The 20767-nt window shown below is 43.0% G+C and overlaps 1 protein-coding gene across 6 annotated transcripts in view; it reads left to right on the top strand.

Moving 5' to 3' along the window:
* The first annotated feature begins 7199 nt into the window (after positions 1-7199).
* The window catches only part of FRYL (FRY like transcription coactivator), a 411199-nt gene continuing 397631 nt past the window's right edge, over positions 7200-20767 (top strand). For 2 of the 6 annotated variants that reach the window (XM_065598066.1, XM_065598070.1), the window contains exon 1: positions 7211-7415. The gene's annotated coding sequence lies outside the window, so the exon portion shown is untranslated. Of the gene's footprint in view, positions 7416-20767 lie in introns of all 6 variants that reach the window. The other 4 variants (XM_065598069.1, XM_065598065.1, XM_065598067.1 and 1 more) reach the window with 4 other exon arrangements.

Genomic DNA, 20767 nt, shown 5'->3' on the forward strand with positions numbered 1-20767 from the left:
TAGACCACAGGATGCTATTCGAGGAAGGACTGCTAGGCAGAGATGGCGTTCACCTTTCAAGGAGAGGAAAGACCCTATTTGGACACAGACTGGCTAACCTAGTGAGGAGGGCTTTAAACTAGGTTCGACGGGGACAGGTGAGCAAAGCCCACAGGTAAGTGGGGAACATGGAGACCGGGGAGATGGGTCGGAAACGAGAGGGAGTGTGGGCTATATTGTCAGAGAGAAAGGAGGGTCAGGACAAAACTGGGAGGAAAGATCAAACCAGTATCTTAGATGCCTATATACAAGTGCGAGAAGTATGGGGAATAAGCGGGAAGAACTGGAAGTGCTAATAAATAAATACAACTATGACATTATTGGCATCACTGAAACTTGGTGGGATAATACACATGATTGGAATGTTGGTGTGGATGGGTACAGCTTGCTCAGGAAGGATAGACAGGGGAAAAAGGGAGAAGGTGTTGCCTTATATATTAAAAATGTACACACTTGGACTGAGGTAGAGATGGACATAGGAGATGGAAGTGTTGAGAGTCTCTGGGTTAGGCTAAAAGGGGTAAAAAACAAGGGAGATGTCATTTTAGGAGTCTACTACAGGCCACCTCCAGGTGGAAGAGGTGGATGAGGCTTTTTTTAAACAACTAACAAAATCATCCAAAGCCCAAGATTTGGTGGTGATGGGGGACTTCAACTATCCGGATATATGTTGGGAAAATAACACAGCGGGGCACAGACTATCCAACAAATTCTTGGACTGCATTGGAGACAACTTTTTATTTCAGAAGGTTGAAAAAGCTACTAGGGGGGAAGCTGTTCTAGACTTGATTTTAACAAATAGGGAGGAACTCATTGAGAATTTGAAAGTAGAAGGCAGCCTGGGTGAAAGTGATCATGAAATCATAGAGTTTGCAATTCTAAGGAAGGGTAGAAGGGAGAACAGCAAAATAGAGACAATGGATTTCAGGAAGGCAGATTTTGGTAAGCTCAGAGAGCTGATAGGTAAGGTCCCATGGGAATCAAGACTGAGGGGAAAAACAACTGAGGAGAGTTGGCAGTTTTTCAAAGGGACACGATTAAGGGCCCAAAAGCAAGCGATTCCGCTGGTTAGGAAAGATAGAAAATGTGGCAAAAGACCACCTTGGCTTAACCACGAGATCTTGCATGATCTAAAAAATAAAAAGGAGTCATATAAAAAATGGAAACTAGGACAGATTACAAAGGATGAATATAGGCAAACAATGCAGGAATGCAGGGGCAAGATTAGAAAGGCAAAGGCACAAAATGAGCTCAAACTAGCTACGGGAATAAAGGGAAACAAGAAGACTTTTTATCAATACATTAGAAGCAAGAGGAAGACCAAAGACAGGGTAGGCCCACTGCTTAGTGAAGAGGGAGAAACAGTAACAGGAAACTTGGAAATGGCAGAGATGCTTAATGACTTCTTTGTTTCGGTCTTCACCAAGAAGTCTGAAGGAATGCCTAACATAGTGAATGCTAATGGGAAGGGGGTAGGTTTAGCAGATAAAATAAAAAAAGAACAAGTTAAAAATCACTTAGAAAAGTTAGATGCCTGCAAGTCACCAGGGCCTGATGGAATGCATCCTAGAATACTCAAGGAGCTAATAGAGGAGGTATCTGAGCCTCTAGCTATTATCTTTGGAAAGTCATGGGAGACGGGAGAGATTCCAGAAGACTGGAAAAGGGCAAATATAGTGCCCATCTATAAAAAGGGAAATAAAAACAACCCAGGAAACTACAGACCAGTTAGTTTAACTTCTGTGCCAGGGAAGATAATGGAGCAAGTAATTAAGGAAATCATCTGCAAATACTTGGAAGGTGGTAAGGTGATAGGGAACAGCTAGCATGGATTTGTGAAGAACAAATCATGTCAAACCAATCTGATAGCTTTCTTTGATAGGATAACGAGCCTTGTGGATAAGGGTGAAGCTGTGGATGTGGTATACCTAGACTTTAGTAAGGCATTTGATACAATCTCGCATGATATTCTTATCGATAAACTAGGCAAATACAATTTAGATGGGGCTACTATAAGGTGGGTGCATAACTGGCTGGATAACCGTACTCAGAGAGTTGTTATTAATGGTTCCCAATCCTGCTGGAAAGGCATAACGAGTGGGGTACCGCAGGGGTCTGTTTTGGGACCGGCGCTGTTCAATATCTTCATCAACGACTTAGATATTGGCATAGAAAGTACGCTTATTAAGTTTGCGGATGATACCAAACTGGGAGGGATTGCAACTGCTTTGGAGGACAGGGTCATAATTCAAAATGATCTGGACAAATTGGAGAAATGGTCTGAGTTAAACAGGATGAAGTTTAACAAAGACAAATGCAAAGTGCTCCACTTAGGAAGGAAAAATCAGTTTCACACATACAGAATGGGAAGAGACTGTCTAGGAAGGAGTATGGCAGAAAGGGATCTAGGGGTTATAGTGGACCACAAGCTAAATATGAGTCAACAGTGTGATGCTGTTGCAAAAAAAGCAAACATGATTCTGGGATGTATTAACAGGTGTGTTGTGAGCAAGACACGAGAAGTCATTCTTCCGCTCTACTCTGCTCTGGTTAGGCCTCAGCTGGAGTATTGTGTCCAGTTCAGGGCACCGCATTTTAAAAAAGATGTGGAGAAATTGGAAAGGGTCCAGAGAAGAGCAACAAGAATGATTAAAGGTCTTGAGAACATGACCTATGAAGGAAGGCTGAAAGAATTGGGTTTGTTGAGTTTGGAAAAGAGAAGACTGAGAGGGGACATGATAGCAGTTTTCAGGTATTTAAAAGGGTGTCATAAGGAGGAGGGAGAAAACTTGTTCACCTTAGCCTCTAAGGATAGAACCAGAAGCAATGGGTTTAAACTGCAGCAAGGGAGGTCTAGGTTGGACATTAGGAAAAAGTTCCTAACTGTCAGGGTGGTTAAACACTGGAATAAATTGCCTAGGGAGGTTGTGGAATCTCCATCTCTGGAGATATTTAAGAGTAGGTTAGATAAATGTCTATCAGGGATGGTCTAGACAGTATTTGGTCCTGCCATGCGGGCAGGGGACTGGACTCGATGACCTCTCGAGGTCCCTTCCAGTCCTAGAATCTATGAATCTATGAATCTATGAAAAAGTATCAAAGTTGTAAATAAAGCGATAACAACAGCAAAACTCTTTCCCTTTCCCTATGTTGTGAAAGCCTTCATGGAAAAAGTAAAGATAAACAGTTTTAAATGGGCCTTGTGTCCCTCACTGTGATATCTTCTAAAGTTCAGAGCTTCAGTAGTTATGTTGGAGTTCAGTGGTTTGCTGTGGTGAGAAAAAGTCAATAATTTTTGGCAAAAAGTATGTGCACATTTGACATGAAACTGGCCAAGAGACAAATATTTGCTCATTTTACTTTAGGGAGAGGAAATACGTTCATTTTTTTTCTATGGGTGAAATTGAGATTTTAAGCAATGGTTCTGCTAATCCCAACTTTCCCCCCCCCCCAAATTGACTGAAAGTGAAAGAAAATCTAATTATGGAACAAGTCTCTTCAGGTAAATGACACATTAGACTACCTGCACTGAAACTTCTAAATGATCCTGGTCTTTTCAAACTCAGTGCAGCAACTCTGATGCCCCTTCTCAAAACTCTGCATGACAGTGAACATCCAGAATGCACGGTTTCAGTTTGAATCTCAGAGATTTAGACATTTTCATTATTAGTTATTATTCTTATGCTAAGGGAAATTAGAGAGGCTATCAAAATTAAGAACTCAATAATAGTGGGGGATTTCAATTATCCCCATATTGACTGGGAACATTTCACTTCAGGACGAAATGCAGAGATAAAATTTCTCGATACTTTAAATGACTGCTTCATGGAGCAGCTGGTATGGGAACCCACAAGGGGAGAGGCAACTCTAGATTTAGTCCTGAGTGGAGCGCAGGAGCTGGTCCAAGAGGTAACTATAGCAGGACCGCTTGGAAATAGTTACCATAATACAATAGCGTTCAACATCCCTGTGGTGGGAAGACCATCTCAACAGCCCAACACTGTGGCATTTAATTTCAAAAGGGGGAACTATGCAAAAATGAGGGGGTTAGTTAAACAGAAGTTAAAAGGTACAATGACTAAAGGGAAATCCCTGCAAGCTGCATGGGCGCTTTTTAAAGACACCATAATAGAGGCCCAACTTCAATGTATACCCCAAATTAAGAAACACAGTAAAAGAACTAAAAAAGAGCCACCATGGCTTAACAATCATGTAAAAGAAGCAGTGAGAGATAAAAAGACTTTCTTTAAAAAGTGGAAGTCAAATCCTAGTGAGGCAAATAGAAAGGAGCATAAACGCTGCCAAATTAAGTGCAAGAATGTAATAAGAAAAATCCTAGAGGAGTTTGAAGAACGGCTAGCCAAAAACTCCAAAGGTAATAACAAAATGTTTTTTAAGTACATCAGAAGCAGGAAGCCTGCTAAACAACCAGTGGGGCCCCTTGATGATCGAGATACAAAAGGAGCGCTTAAAGACGATAAAGTCATTGCGGAGAAACTAAATGGATTCTTTGCTTCAGTCTTCACGGCTGAGGATGTTAGGAAGATTCCCAAACCTGAGCTGGCTTTTGTAGGTGACAAATCTGAGGAACTGTCATGGATTGAAGTGTCACGAGAGGAGGTTTTGGAATTAATTGATAAACTTAACATTAACAAGTCACCGGGACCAGATGGCATTCACCCAAGAGTTCTGAAAGAACTCAAATGTGAGGTTGCAGAACTGTTAACTAAGGTTTGTAACCTGTCCTTTAAATCGGCTTCTGTACCCAATGACTGGAAGTTAGCTAATGTAACGCCAATATTTAAAAAGGGCTCTAGAGGTGATCCCGGCAATTACAGACCGGTAAGTCTAACATCTGTACCGGGCAAATTAGTCGAAACAATAGTTAAGAATAAAATTGTCCGACACATAGAAAAACATAAACTGTTGAGCAACAGTCAACATGGTTTCTGTAAAGGGAAATCGTGTCTTACTAATCTATTAGAATTCTTTGAAGGGGTCAACAAACATATGGACAAGGGGGATCCAGTGGACATAGTGTACTTAGATTTCCAGAAAGCCTTTGACAAGGTCCCTCACCAAAGGCTCTTATGTAAATTAAGCTGCCATGGGATAAAAGGGAAGGTCCTTTCATGGACTGAGAACTGGTTAAAAGACAGGGAACAAAGGGTAGAAATAAATGGTAAATTCTCAGAATGGAGAGGGGTAACTAGTGATGTTCCCCAAGGGTCAGTCCTCGGACCGATCCTATTCAACTTATTCATAAATGATCTGGAGAAAGGGGTAAACAGTGAGGTGGCAAAGTTTGCAGATGATACTAAACTGCTAAAGATAGTTAAGTCCAAAGCAGACTGTGAAGAACTTCAAAAAGATCTCACAAAACTAAGTGATTGGGCAACAAAATGGCAAATTAAATTTAATGTGGATAAATGTAAAGTAATGCACATTGGAAAAAATAACCCCAACTATACATACAATATGATGGGAGCTAATTTAGCTACAACAAGTCAGGAAAAAGATCTTGGAGTCATCGTGGATAGTTCTCTGAAAATGTCCACGCAGTGTGCAGAGGTGGTCAAAAAAGCAAACAGGATGTTAGGAATTGTTAAAAAGGGGATAGAGAATAAGACTGAGAATATATTATTGCCCTTATATAAATCGATGGTACACCCTCATCTCGAATACTGCGTACAGATGTGGTCTCCTCATCTCAAAAAAGATATACTGGCACTAGAAAAGGTTCAGAAAAGGGCAACTAAAATGATTAAGGGTTTGGAACGGGTCCCATATGAGGAGAGATTAAAGAGGCTAGGACTCTTCAGCTTGGAAAAGAGGAGACTAAGGGGGGATATGATAGAGGTATATAAAATCATGAGTGATGTGGAGAAAGTGGTTAAGGAAAAGTTATTTACTTATTCCCATAATACAAGAACTAGGGGTCATCAAATGAAATTAATAGGCAGCAGGTTTAAAACAAATAAAAGGAAGTTCTTCACGCAGCGCACAGTCAACTTGTGGAACTCCTTACCTGAGAAGGTTGTGAAGGCTAGGACTATAACAGAGTTTAAAAGAGAACTGGATAAATTCATGGTGGTTAAGTCCATTAATGGCTATTAGCCAGGACGGGTAAGAAATGGTGTCCCTAGCCTCTGTCTGTCAGAGGATGGAGATGGATGGCAGGAGAGAGATCACTTGATCATTGCCTGTTAGGTTCACTCCCTCTGGGGCACCTGGCATTGGCCACTGTCGGTAGACAGGATACTGGGCTAGATGGACCTTTGGTCTGACCCGGTACGGCCTTTCTTATGTTCTTATGTTATGTTCTTATTCATGTATATGGTTCCCAGAGTGTGGTTGGTGGTGGACAGGTCTGAACCCCAGCTGGAAATCCAATTTCAAATTGGTTCCAGCTGACCAAGCAGGTTTTTAGAACTTATGGTCTAGTGGTTCTCGGGGGCTGCTGCACCCCTCAGTTTAGATTCAGTCTGCACGCGTGAGAGAGAGCTGTGGATTGACGGGATCTGGGACGGGAAATGAGAAGAGAGACTGAGTAAGCAATCCAGGAACCCCACTCCCCTAAAATCTGGGGATAAATAGGCTCCAGATAACTGGAGAAGGATAAGGAATTAGAATTGATCCCCCGGAGATACAGAACAGGCCCGGCTTTCTTCAAGGAAGGACTCCGTCCACCCGTTTCGCGTCAGAATAGTTCTTGTGAGTTTTTCACATATGGGAATTATACCACAGTCCCTTCGCGCAATGGAAGTGTAAAGACTTTTTACAGCGTCCCTAATACTGCGGAAGACATTTAAAGGGCTAGGCTCTCATTTTAGTTTAGAAGCTCATTTCGCAGCCTCCCCAGCATGCATAAAGGCCTCTGAACTGTCGGAGCGCTCCCCATAACGGGCCGTCCAGAACCTAGGACCGACTTCCGTCTTGGCCATTCAGCTCTACAGGAAGCTGGTCTACGTAGCCAATAGGAAGAGCACAGTCGCCACATGGCGGAGTGATTGGTTGAGACGATTGGCCGCCTCAGGGAGGGATTGTCCCCTATGAACCAATCAAGATGAATAATAGGGGCGGAGACAGATGAATGTCATCCATCTTCACCAATTAGTGTTTGTTCCTGTTTGAGAGCCGCTTGCCAATGGGGAGGGAGAGGAGGCGGGAAGAAGGAGCCGAACCGTCGAGTTATCGAGGAGGGGAAGGAGCGATCGGGATAAAGCCGGGGGAGACGCCGATGGAGATTTAATTCACTAATCGGTTCCTAGCCCTTAAAGGGGCCGTAGTAGCAGGTTGAGGCGGTGGCGCTGTGGAGTGCGGGTGTTCTCAGCGGTGGCGGAGGTAGCGGTGAGAGAACCACTTTAATTGGTGGGGTAGGTAACTCGGCGCCGGTGTGTGTGTGGGACTCATTCATTATTGGAGAATGGAGGCCGCCTGCTCCCAACGGAAATGGAACGTTAGGGGTCGGGGAACTGCCGTCGCGCGACCCGCTGTAAACAGGGCAGCGCAAACGATGGTGGCGCGCGAGCGGCGTCTCTGTAGCTGGCCCGGCCCGGACCCTGGCTCGCGCTGCTTTGTTTACAGCTTGGGGGCGGCTGTGTTGGAAGAGTTCCCCAACGGTGCCTTCGGGCTGGGCACAGCGCCAGTCCCCGCTCCTCGGAGCAGGGCAGCCTGAACCCCCCTTGCGCCCGGTGGGTTCATCCGTGTCTGTAACTGGCGAGCGCTGCTTGGAGGCTGGGTTGCGGGGCGCCCCTCGGGACTGATCCTCTCCCCCGGCCCGAAGCTACTCGGTGGTATGAGGGGACCCGGTTCTCTGCCGGGGCGGGGATGTGCGCTCCCTAGTCCCTTAGCAGTCATAGCAGAGCCGTGACCGTCGGCCTCTAGGAGCGGCTGCTCTCGCGGCCTCTCCCCGCCCCCCCAAGCAGGGCGCTCCCCAGGCATCGCTGCCTCGCACACCAGCAGGTTCTGTGTCTGGGCTGCGCGCAGCTAGAGGCGACAGTGGTCCCTGGCGGCGGCGCGGGAGCTCGCTGGCAGAGTAGGATCCTCCACAGAGCGGCTTGTGTTCGGGGCTGCTGGCCTCCGCCTGGCCCAGCAGGAGCGGACGGCGGTTGAGCGCCTTGCGGGCTCTCCACACTGGCGGGGCCTGTTACCAGTAGAGGTGGGGGAAAGCGGAGAGAAACTGCTATTGGGGGGGCCTGGGAACCCTCCCGCCCCCATTCCCACGCCAGATTGGCTCCCGCTCGGCCAGTGCTAGGCCCTCAGGGGCACCGGGAGGAGGCCCGTGAGCTGGGGGTGAAACATTGTTTCCCGGGCGCTCTCTAGGGTTTGGTAACAAAGTTAATAATCTCCGCTCGGTGCGGTGTGTGAGAGGCCGCTGGCTCTAGCTTGGAGCTGCATTCAACTTACAGTGTGAAACTGGGACTGAGAGAAATGGCTTGTTTTGACAGACTTCCGGGGGGGCGGGGGGGAGAAGAAACACTTTCAAAGCCCAGTTCAAACTCCCAAGGAAACGTGTGGTACAAGTGCCCTGCTCTCGCCCCCCCCCACCCAGTCTTCACTTTATTTTCATTGTAAGATATTTGTATCCAAAGACAACTTATTTTTACACCTACAGTTTATTTGATGGTGATGATGATACCTAATTCTTAGTATGGCAATAAATGCACATTACAATTTCTGATCAAAGTAGAAGAGGTACCTCTCCCCTCCTGCACATTTAACTGTAGTAGGAGGTCCCATTTAATGAAAGCTATTCAAATTTATAGTCAAGATTCTAAACTTATATTACTATGCATGCATTTTTTTTATTTGTATCTGCTACTCTTTCGAAGAGGTTGTTGAAATTGCAGTGGTACAGCTGCACCTGTGACTGCACATCTGTTTATTTTTTGGAGATTCATCTGATATAGTGGCTATCCTAGGCAAATGTAACATTCTAAAAAATACAGAATTCAGACAAACAACAAAATAATAATCTACCATCCAGGACATGCAGATTTCCTTCTGTTAATTATTTAAAAAAAAATCTTAAAACACACATTGCTACCCAAAATGATACTGCTAGAGCCAGCAATGCATCTTCAGCTAAAATGCCCATAGACTCAGCGGCATGATCAAGACCTAACAAAACAAACTAAGTAGGCCTTCCACAATACTGTAACCACCAAAACTGGTTTCTGATAGATTGTTGAGGAGAACAGTTTCCAGAAGCAACAGCTATCCATTGGTTCAGTTGTAAGGACTGAAAAATCAATCTCGAGACCAGACAGCAAGAGCATCAATTGACTGTGAGCCTATTCAGTATCTGACATCTGTAAAAGATGTAAACCATAGCAGCAAGCATGTTCAAATTCTGTACATAGAGTCTAATCAGATAGCTAAAACAGGACCAAATTATCATCTTAGATATACTGTGTATCTCCAAAACTCTACTGTTGTGTAACGGAAATGATTTTTCATAAGATGTTTATGGATTTAGATATCTAAACACTGGAAAAGTAGTTAATTGATGGATAAAGATGTTTACTATAGGTGACCTGTACATAATTCTCTTGAGGTGGCAGAATGAAGAGCCATTCAGTTTTGGGAGAGAATGAGGAACAGGACCGGCGCAACCCATTAGGGCGACCTAGGCGGTCGCCTAGGGCACTAACATTTGGGGGGCGGCGACCGCGGCGGCCAGATCTTCAGCCACCCTGGTCATCATCGGCATTTCGGGGGCGGGACCTTCCGCCGCCTCTGTTGGGGGCGGCATTTCGGGGGCGGGACCTTCCGCCGCCTCTGTCGGGGGCGGCATTTCGGGGGCGGGACCTTCCGCCGCCTAGGGTGGCAAAAAAGCTGGTGGTGCTCCTGGTGAGGAACAGGGGAATACAGAGTACTGGATTCAGCAATAAACTAGCAGTTATTGTAAATTGATGAAAGCAATAGAATTATGCTGCAATTTTTAAGAATTATTTCCCCAATATATTCTTGTTTCAATACTTTTGTCACTGTGTTACAGCTTACATTAACGGTGGGAGTTTAACTTTAATACTTTACAATCACTGTGGAAGATTACAAAGCAAGTGCTGGAAAACCACACACTGATTCTTATCTTGTCATGCTGTTACAGGAAGGAAACAGAATATTTTGATAAAACTTACATGGCAGGTTAGTAAGCAAGGTATTTTAGGACAGAAACAAATTTCCCCTCCCTTCTGAGAAAGTTTGAGTTTAATTCAACACCACTTTATAGTGATAAAAAGTTATTGGCATTTGATGTCTGGTTTGAGTCAGCTTGACAGTGGATGGGTGGTCCTCATCACACAAACCGCTACCATAGCTGCTAAGTGGCTTCCAGGTTAGTAGCCTAAGCAAGAGAGGCCAAGATCTCTTAGGGATAAATATTAATTTCCTCATTTCTGGAAGTGGTCTCTCAGAGAGCAGGGTGGAAGCACACTGCTTTGGTGATATAGTAGATAGGTGTATTGACGCTCCCCATGCTGCAGGTGTTTCTGTTATTTATTTATTTATTTTCAAAAATTTTAGAGTTGTTTTCTCCCCCCTTGGTGTACACCCCCCGCTCCCGGTTCTTGCCTAGAGATCACTTAGATTAAAATTTGAAATGATTAAAAGAAACTAGTTTTATGAACTACTTATGGTAACTAACTTTGTGTTTCTGGTCATCTTGGACAGCTAAATTAGACTAGTCTGAATCTCCCTGCAGTAGCAAAACAACAGATGTGTGTTGGTTTCTAGCAGTGCAGAGTGATGCTAAAATTGCCTCCACCCAAACAAGCCTCTTGTTGTAATTGAAGTACAATACTTATTGCAATACCCGATGTTGGGCCTGAGCAACTTGATAGTATCTCTTAAAACTTGAATTTAGTATTAGTGTACACATATATACAGTTGTTTGTGCTTGCGTTAAATTTATTTTTCTGTGTACATTCATTAATATTCTCAAAGCGGTTGCTATTATGGCCCATGTGCAACTATCAGTATTTATATTTTATAGATAAGGTGTTCTGTGTAGGTGTAGTCTTTTTACTAGGGCTGTCGCTTAATCGCAGTTAACTCATGCAATTAACTCAAAAATTAATCGTGATTCAAAAAATTAATCACTGTCAATCACAATTTTAATTGCACTGTTAAACAATAGAATACCCATTAAAATTAATTAAATATTTTGGCTGTTTTTCTACATTTTCATATATATTGTATTCTGTGTTGTAATTGAAATCAAAGCGACAGTTTTTTATTACAAATATTTGCACTGTAAAATGATAAAAGAAATAGTATTTTTCAATTTGTCGTGGAAAGTACAACTTACAAATGTAGAATTTTTGTTTTGTTACATAACTGTTTTGGTTTTTAGTGCAATGTAAAACTTCAGAGCCTACAAGTCCGCTCAGTCCTACTTCTTATCTTAGTGATTGGCTGAACAAACAAGTTTGTTTACATTTACAGGAGATAATGCTGCCCTCTTCTTATTTACAATGTCACAAGAAGGTGAGAACAGGTATTTGCATGGCACTTTTGTAGCTGGCATTGCAAGCTATTTATGTGCCAGATATGCTCAATATTCATATGCCCCTTCATGCTTTGGCCACCATTCCAGAGGACATGCTTCCATGCTGATGACGCTTGTTAAAAAAATAATGCATTAACTAAATTTGTGACTGAACTCTTTGGGGGAGAATTGTTTGTCCCCTGCTCTGTTTTACCTGCATTCTGCCATATATTTCATGTTATAGCAGTTTCGGATGATGACCCAGCACACGTTCATTTTAAGAACACTTTCGCTGTAGATTTCAGAAAACGCAAAGAAGGAATCAATGTGAGATTTCTAACCGATACACGGTTTAAGAATCTGAAGTGCCTTTCAAAATACGAGAGGGACAGGGAGTGGAGCATGCTTTCAGAAGTCTTAAAAGAGCAACACTCCGATGCAAAACTACAGAACCTGAACCACCAAAAAAGAAAATTAACCTTCTGCTGGTGGGATCTGACTCAGATGATGAAAATGAACATGCGTCGATCTGCACTGCTTTGGATTGTTATTGAGCAGAACCCATCATCAGCATGGACGCATGTCTACTGGAATGGTGATTGAAGTGCTAAAGATTCATATGTCCCTTCATACATCTGGCACGTAACTATCTTGCGACACCGCTACAACAGTGCCATGCGAACACCTGTTCTCACTTTCAGGTGATGTAAACAAGAAGTGGGCAAGCATTATCTCCTGCAAATGTAAACAAACTTGTTTGTCTTAGTGACTCTAAAATTTTACATTGTTTTATTTTTGAATGCAGTTTTTTTGTACATAATTCTACATTTGTAAGTTCAAATTTCATGATAGAGATTGCACTACAGTACTTGTATTAGGTGAATTGAAAAATACTATTTATTTTTTTTACAGTGCAAATACTTGTAATTAAAAATAAATATAAAGTGAACACTGTACACTTTGTATTCTATGTTGTAATTGAAATTAATATATTTGAAAATGTAGAAAACATCCAAAAATATTTACATAAATGGTATTCTATTATTGTTTAACAGTGTGATTAATCACAATTAATTTTTTTAATCTCTTGACAACCCTACTTTTTACTTATTAGATCTTTGCTTTGACAGTTCTTCAAGGAAAGCAAGTTATAAAGCAGTGTATCCCGCACTTAGAGAAACTGGTTGTATTCTTTACCACTTAACACAGGGGGTTATTAACCTGAACACTTAAACTGACTATAGCTCCTCTAGTATTACATGGGGAGAAACAATAGTCTGTCAGCTAACAATTAAACCATTTATGGGTTTATAGATCAAAACCAGCACCTTTAAATTTCATTCAGCAGTCAACTGGTAGACAGTGCAGATCATGGCTTATGGGTATAACATGCTCCGTGTGGGAAGGAACCAGGCAGAGGATTAGTATCCAATATTAGTTTTAAGGTGTGGCTCCATTTAAAGTACATTGCAGTAATCCAGTATTGAGGTGACAGAAGCATGGATATTTATGCTGAGATCTGCATCCAGAAGATCATAATCTTTCCAAGCACATATGATTATCTTGAAAAATAAAACAATAATGCAGTTGCATGGAGTCCTGCTGAGTGTTCAGAAGCAGCTGATATTGAACATGACACTCCCTACCCCACTCTATCTCCAAAGTTGTAAAGTGAAGCAATAAATGGTGGTCAGATTTCCTCAGCTGGGATGCTCATGCTTCTGCCATTTCTTGAGATTTTCCCCATTCTGCAATTGTTGTCTCAATCTTATCTGGGTTGAGTCTGAGACAGCTTGCACTTGGGGTCTTTTTGCTGCACCATGTGGGTTGGAATAGATGGAAACACAGAGATGGGTATCTTTCCTATACTGTGATCCATAATTCCCCTAATGACTTAAAAACTCATTGAACAGGAGGGGTGACAGAATATAACCTAGTAGAGCAGTGGTGGGCAACCTGTGGTCTACACGTGGCCTGTCAGGGTAATCTGTTGGCGGTCTGCCAGACAGTTTGTTTACATTTGCATGGCTACCTGCAGCTCCCAGTGGCTGCAGTTCGCCATTCCCGGCCAATGGGAGCTGCGGGAAGCGGTGGCCGTCACATCTCTGTGATAGAGCCTTGCATGAGAGAACAAATAGTAGTTGCTCAGTACTTCTCACTGGAATCCCTCAAAAAAAAAAAAAAAAAAAAAAGGTAAAGACCCGTATGTATCTCAGTATTTTTTGTGACAGACTTGTCTTTTTATGATCAAAGATTAAATGCAGAAGGTTTGAGACTATTAAAACTGCATGACTAAAGTTGGGTTTCTAAGTCCATACTCTGGTGCCTGAATGAGTGGCCTGACTTAAAAAGTGTCAAACGCCCGGTAGCTTTTACTGACTTCAGTGGGAGCTGTTGGTTGCTCATTGATTTTGAAAAGCAACTTTAAGTGCCTGTTTTTGAAAATGTTGGCACTGATGTATAAGAAAGCACAGTGCCTTATAGAACATATTTATAACTTTGTAACAAAAACAACACCAAAAAAAGCTGAACAAGGTACTCATTTTTAGCATGAGTTCCATAGGAATGTCAGTAAACCAAATCTGCTCATGAAGTTTTTTCTTTTTAAAACAAACTAACCAACCACTCCCAAACCATGTCAAGAGTTGAATTCTGAAATTCATAATCTGTTAATAAGATGGGAAGAACACCAACAGCCAAATTGCAGGCTGTTCCATACTGCCCTGAAGGTAAGGGATTCAAGTTGTTATACACAGTTAGTCACAGAAACTATCTCTTATTCTTGACTTACGCATAAATCTCTTGTTGATGCAAAGACTAACCAATCATGTCAAAATAGCTAATGGCATATTTATTGCATGTATCTTGCAAGCACAGACCTGACTTGACTTTTCAAAAAGGCGCACTGTATCTCTCTGGGTTCCAAAAGTAACCTAGTAGTACTCCCCCGCCCGCCACCCCTTCAGCTGTCTAGATAATACCAATGGCCTGAGAAAAGTATTATTTAATGGAGTTCCAAAAAGCAATGGAATTACTTTTCTTATGTTTCTCTATACTGCATATTATGGTAGTATTTTACACCACTTTTTTGACTGAAGCAGACTGTATGTTCAATTTATAAAACTCTAGCAGATATTGGCAGACATTTGGGGAATGGAGGTAGAAATCCCTACAATTTAATAAATCTTGGAAAATAATGTTGCTTCTCCATCAACTTTCAGGAATTCTGAAACAATATAGTGAGCTTGTGTGAATCACTTCTTGGATTGGCTTAATCTTGCAAATGAACTAGTCTGTTTTTGACCTTCATTACTGGTTATTTTTTCTCTGTACATTTTTTTTGACTGGGACTACAATGCTTCTAAGTACAGTAGAATCTGCTTAATAGCAAACTGGATAATAACAACTCCTGGTTAATAGCAACATTTTGCCAGGAACCAAACCAATCCCATCTCATGGACTTTAATGTTAATGGAATTTGTAAATTGGCAACAGCATGACCCTTATTGAGAATGTTGTTTGGAAGAAAAGCCCCTGCAGCAGGCAGGATCCTGAGATGTGCATTCTCTGGCTGCAGCCCTGCAAACCTGCCTGCATGCAGGCACTGCATCCAAGGTAAAGGGCTGTGGGCTGGGAGGGGATGCTGTAGCCTGGATGCTGGAGCTTCATAGTACCTCTCCCTGTCCTATCCAGGCTTCCCCCTGACGGGGGGCTGCACCCAGGGTTCCTTGTGCTGGGATGTGCTGAGCACTGGAGAATGCGAGAAGTCTTGTGCAGCTTTCTGGGCTCCCAGTGCCCACACTCCCATAGAAAGCCCCAAGGTCCAGGCTGTAGCTCCCCCGCCCCCTTCTGCTGTTCTGCCCACAGGCAGGTGGGCAGAACTGTAGCCAGGGAAAGCACATCTAATTAGTAATTAAGATAATAATTACTTAATCTGCAGCAAGGAAAATTTAGGTTAGCTATTAGGAAAAACTTTCTAACTGTAAGGGTAGTTAAACTCTGGAATAGACTTCCAAGGGAGGTTGTGGATTCCCCATCATTGAAAGTTTTTAAAAATACCTGTCAGGGACACTGTAGGTTTACTTGGTTCTTCCTCAGTGCAGGGGGCTAGTCTAAATGACACCTGAGGTCCCTTCCATCCCTATATTTTTAAGATTAATGGACTAAAGTGTGGGGTGGGGAGGGGAGAGTTGGAGGAGATGCGGCAGGTTAGACAGCAGAATAATGAATTAAATCACTAATTCTCTAGAGACCAGATTTCATGTTTTGAAGTTGACAAGGTAAATTTAATGTTTAGTTCTGCAGGGATATTTCTTTGTAGGTAAGCGGTAGGCACAACTGATTTGGTCAACTTAATACATCCTCTCTACACGCACACATATCATACATAATTAGAAAGTTTGTCTACTTTATGATTGGAACTGTCAGATGGCCAGGAAATAGGGATAAATAATGACACCATCAACTTGTTAATATGACCACTTTGAAATATTTGCATTTGTTCATTGTGCAGCAACCCTACTAGTATCTGCACAAATAAGGTTTTATAAAAACTTAGATGCCATTGGGTTTTTGAAGAATACGGGAAGTACTTCGTCATCCTCATTTTCCCATCCATATTGCAATGGTGGTCCAATGTCTGTGGTTTACCTATATGCAAAGACATCTAAGTCTTTGTATGCCAAGATGCTTTTTTGACATGCTCTTCAAAACTGTCCTCATGTGGTGGGAGCTTGGCCAGTGACTTGGCCTTTTTGATGACTAGATGGAAGTGCATGCAATTCAGGTCTTTGTGGGCCTCCTTTTCTTTCTTGCTCTGGTCATACTGCACTGCTGCTAACTTCCTTGATGCAGAAATTGTGGCTTGTCCATCACTCTCTTCCAATTTGACAAGATCTTTGGAGTTGTAAGCTCCCTTTGTCTTGACAACATTAATCACAATCCCTCTTCCTCCCCCCCTCCCCCGCCCCAGTACATCTTGTTATATTTTGTCAATGCATGTACAGCAGGAAGTATGTTGCAGGAGTGAGTGTATCACAGATTGCATGCACAGGTATGAAACGATGCTCATCTTTTGTGCTGGTAATTGCCTGTTTCAATCCACATGTTATCAATGTGTTCCATTTTTTGGAAAGTAATAAAAAGCAAGGTCCAAAACATCTGTATCGGGTAATTTAATTACTGTGGTTCCTTTGATACCAAGATACCCAAAAGTCATATTGGGACATACAGCATGCAGAAGCATCCTTGTGTCTGCTTCCTAAATAATCATGGAGGATAGGTCCATCAGTGTCTATTAGCCAGGATGGGCAGGGATGGTGTCCCTATCCTCTGTTTGCCAGAAGCTGGGAATGAGTGACGGGGATGGATCACTTGATGATTACCTGTTCTGTTCGATCCCTCTGGGGCTGGCATTGACCACTGTCAGAAGACAAGAAAATGGGCTAGATGGACCTTTGTTTTGACCCAGTATGGCTGTTCTTATGTTCCTCTTGAGCACAGTGCAAGTCTTGGGCTTCTTCAGCGCTTCTACTGGTGATGGACTTCGCTACTTCTCTATTGGAAAGGCCTCCAGCAGGAAGGAGTGTTTGTTGGGTGTGCTCATACATTGTTGCGTGCGTTTTGAACCATACATTCACATAGGAATTTTACTAGTAACTTCTAGTTGGATGCAATGTTTAGAAATGTTTTCCCCATGGAGTAACACGGCATCTACCAATCACCTGGTACTTTTTGCATCCAACGTTCAATCCGGTCCAACACTGTCTTTCTGCAGTTTCAGTTATTGTTGTCATATCTGTTAAACACTTTAATTACAGAAATAGCTATGTCAAATCCTTTTAGGACCTTCCTCAAGTACTCCGCAGTCAATTTATTGGATGTGTGGAATTTGTCCCCAGCCATCATTTGCATGGCATCGCTGATATACACTCTAGTTTCTTTGTTGCATGCTCTTAGCTCCTGGGTTTTTTCAGCTTGAGCTTCCAGTCAATGCCCTAATTTATCTTTGTCTATTCTTCTCATTGTTCCATCAGCCTTGAAGAGCTTCTATTGGGTGACTAAGAACGGTTGCTATTGAAACATCATCTCTGCATCTTGCTCAGGACAGGTCTTTGCGGAAAATTACCTCTGGAGCGATAGCTACTGTGATTTGTCCCTCCCTTGTCAGACTTAAATTTGGTCACCTTGGCTTTGTCAGCAAATGGTTTGATGCTAGATTTCTTAACTGGGCAGAAGAAGCTAGATGTCCCATCAGAATCAAGTTAACCTTTTACAAATCTCTCCATTTGTTCCTCACCCGCATCTGCTATTTTTAGTAGAGACATCTGATGTTACGTGCTGTCCCGTAGATATGTTAAGTACCTCTGGATGTGATTCAAGGTCAGATGGGTTTGTCATATTGATGACATGGTTGGTAAGAGCTGTAATATACTCTTCATCCCTCTTCAGTACAGAGGTAAGGTATTGTGTGCATGCCTTGCTTTTGCTATTTCTAGTTAGGCCACTTCTTTCTCTCATAGATTTTGCATATTCACTCAGGTTCTGACTTGTGAGAGTCCATCTGATCAGTGCTGGCTTCTTTATTGTCAGTCCCATACTCCCACTTCTGCTCTTTGAGTCTCTCTAGCAGTTTTTCTCTGTTTCCGTGTCATTCTAATTTCATTGAAAGGACCAGGAGTCTGATGCACAGCAAATTCTCTAGATTCAAAGAGCTGGCTGTATTTTACAGAATCTTTATTGAGGTTGCAGGAACAAACCATCCTGATGTGTAGAAAGAACAGTAAATATGGCAGGTGACCTACTTGGCTTAACAGTGAAATCCTTGCTGATCTTAAACACAAAAAAGAAGCTTACAAGAAGTGGAACATTGGACAAATGACCAGGGAGGAGTATAAAAATATTGCTCAGGCATGCAGGAGTGAAATCAGGAAGGCCAGATCACACTTGGAGTTGTAGCACGTAAGGGATGTTAAGAGTAACAAGAAGGGTTTCTACAGGTATGTTAGCAACAAGAAGAAGGTCAGGGAGAGTGTGGGCCTCTTACTGAATGAGGGAGGCAACCTAGTGACAGAGGATGTGGAAAAAGCTAACATACTCAATGCTTTTTTTGCCCCTGTCTTCACGAACAAAGTCAGCTCCCAGACTACTGCACTGGGCAGCACAGTATAGGTAGGAGGTGACCAGCCCTCTGAGGAGAAAGAAGTGGTTCAGGACTTTTAGAAAAGCTGGACGAGCACAAGTCCATGGGGCTGGATGCACTGCATCCGAGGGTGCTAAAGGAGTTGGCGGATGTGATTGCAGAGCCATTGGACATTATCTTTGAAAACTTGGCGATCGGGTGAGGTCCCTGGATGACTGGGAAAAGGCTAATGTAGTGCCCATCTTTTTAAAAAAGGGAAGGAGGAGGATCCGGGGAACTACAGGCCAGTCAGCCTCACCTCAGTCGCTGGAAAAATCATGGAACAGGTCCTCAAGGAATCAATTTTGAAGCACTTTGAGGAGAGAAAAGTGATCAGGAACAGTCAGCATGGATTCACCAAGGGCAAGTCATGCCTGACTAATCTAACTGCCTTCTATGATGAGATAACTGGGTCTGTGGATGAGGGGAAAACAGTGGATGTGTTATTTCTTGACTTTAGCACAGTATTCTTGCCAGCAAGTTAGAGGTATGGTCTGGATGAATGGACTATAAGGTGGATAGAAAGCTGGCTAGATCATCGGGCTCAACAGGTAGTGATCAATGACTCCATGTCTAGTTGGCAGCCGGTATCAAGAGGAGTGCCCCAAGGGTCAGTCCTGGGGCCGGTTTTGTTCAGTATCTTTATTAATGATATGAAGGATGGTGTGGATCCTCAGCAAGTTTGCAGATGACCCTAAACTGGGAGGAGTGGTAGATACGCTGAAGGGTAGCGATAGGATACAGAAGGACCTAGACAAATTAGAGAACTGGGCCAAAATAAATCTGATGAGGTTCAAGTGCAGAGTCCTGCACTTAAGAAGGAAGAATCCCATTCACTACTACAGACTAGGGACCAATTGGCTAGGCAGCAGTTCTGCAGAAAGGGACCTAGGGGTTACAGTGGACGAGAAGCTGGATATGAGTCAACAGTGTGCCCTTGTTGCCAAGAAGGCCAACGGCATATTGGGCTGTATTGATAGGAGTATTTCCAGCAGATCGAGGGACGTGATCATTCCCCTCTGCTCCGCATTGGTGAGGCTTCATCTGGAGTACTGTGTCCAGTTTTGGGCCCCACTCTACAAGAAGGATGTGGAAAAATTGGAAAGAGTCTAGCAGAGGGCAACAAAAATGATTAGGGGGCTGGAGCACATGATTTATGAGGCGAGGCTGAGGGAACTGGGATTATTTAGTCTGCAGAAGAGAAGCATGAGGGGGGATTTGATAGCTGCTTTCAACTTCCTGAAAGGGCGTTCCAAAGAGGATGGGTCTAGACTATTCTCAGTGGTACCAGATGATAGAACAAGGAGTAATGGTCTCAAATTGCAGTGGATATAGGTTGGATATTAGGAAAAACTTTTTCACTAGGAGGGTGGTGAAGCACTGGAATGGGTTACCTAGGGAGGTGGTGGAATCTCCATCCTTAGAGGTTTTTAAGGTCAGGCTTGAGAAAACCCTGGCTGGGATGATTTAGTTGGGGATTAGGTCCTGCTTTGAGTAGGGGGTTGGACTAGATGACCTCTTGAGGTCCCTTCCAACCCTATGATTCTGTGAAAGGAACTATGTACTTCGTCAGGGTGATTTTAACATGTCAAGAACAAAGAGTGGTATTCGCTTGACATAGTTGAGCCTCTTTACAGTAGAGTAGTATGGAAGCATGGTGCACTATGTATCGGTAAAGTTTCCAGTGACCCTCTTGCTCTGCTTTAACATCTGGAAGGAGTATCTGCATAACATCTGGAAGAAGTATCTGCATAAGAAGTACCTGCAGAAAGTGATCCCAGAACTTGAATATTGGAGACTGGGCATACTTCCAAGTCTGAATTTTCTCCAGTAGTAATAGCATATACTGGGTTACAGCATTATCAAGCACTTTAATGACCGGTTGTAAGGACTCATTGGGTATGTCTACACTATGAAATTAGTTAGAATTTATAGAAGCCGGTTTTATTGAAATCGGTTGTATACAGCCGATTGTGGGTGTCCCCACATAAAATGCTCTAGGTGCTCTAGTCGGCGGACCGCGTCCACAGTACGAGGCTAGCGTCGACTTCCGG

Source organism: Chrysemys picta, chromosome 5 (genome assembly GCF_011386835.1).
Source record: "Chrysemys picta bellii isolate R12L10 chromosome 5, ASM1138683v2, whole genome shotgun sequence".
NCBI classification, from domain to species: Eukaryota; Metazoa; Chordata; order Testudines; family Emydidae; genus Chrysemys; species Chrysemys picta.